The sequence below is a fragment of the Galeopterus variegatus genome, unplaced genomic scaffold (genome assembly GCF_000696425.1).
Source record: "Galeopterus variegatus unplaced genomic scaffold, G_variegatus-3.0.2 Scaffold11529, whole genome shotgun sequence".
Lineage (NCBI taxonomy): Eukaryota > Metazoa > Chordata > Mammalia > Dermoptera > Cynocephalidae > Galeopterus > Galeopterus variegatus.
In genome coordinates this window covers 20,647-21,014 of record NW_007737640.1, presented here as the reverse complement: position 1 = coordinate 21,014, position 368 = coordinate 20,647, and the positions used below count along the sequence as shown (strand labels likewise).

Genomic DNA, 368 nt, shown 5'->3' with positions numbered 1-368 from the left:
ATTTTTCGTGTTTCTGGTGTCTTTTCTTTGATGTTTATTCATTGTGGCAGGGGGTTTCACATTCTACAGTTTTGACACTATTGCCTGACTAAGATTTTGTTGGGGTTGCCAATTTGGTATGGCTACCTCAGTAATTAGTTAGTTGGACACTAGTGTCAGGCAAGTCCAAAATTGACTACCGGGCGGATGGCGGGGCGTTCGCGCCACTCACTCCGGTGAGTCTCAGCTCCCACGTTGCGCTCCCACGTTGAGCTCCCACGTTGAGCTCCGCAGCCAGAGCCGCCCCGGCTGCCTCTCGCCGCCCCTGGCACTCCTGGCTCTTGTTCGCGCCACAGCCTGCTCAGTCTCTCTCTGGCTCGCAGTTCCAG

At 54.6% G+C, this 368-nt stretch overlaps 1 protein-coding gene across 1 annotated transcript in view; it reads left to right on the top strand.

Moving 5' to 3' along the window:
* Positions 1-368, top strand: part of LOC103610659 (mediator of RNA polymerase II transcription subunit 14-like) — a 26,743-nt gene that overhangs the window by 19,666 nt on the left and 6,709 nt on the right. The gene's annotated exons all lie outside the window — the stretch shown is intronic.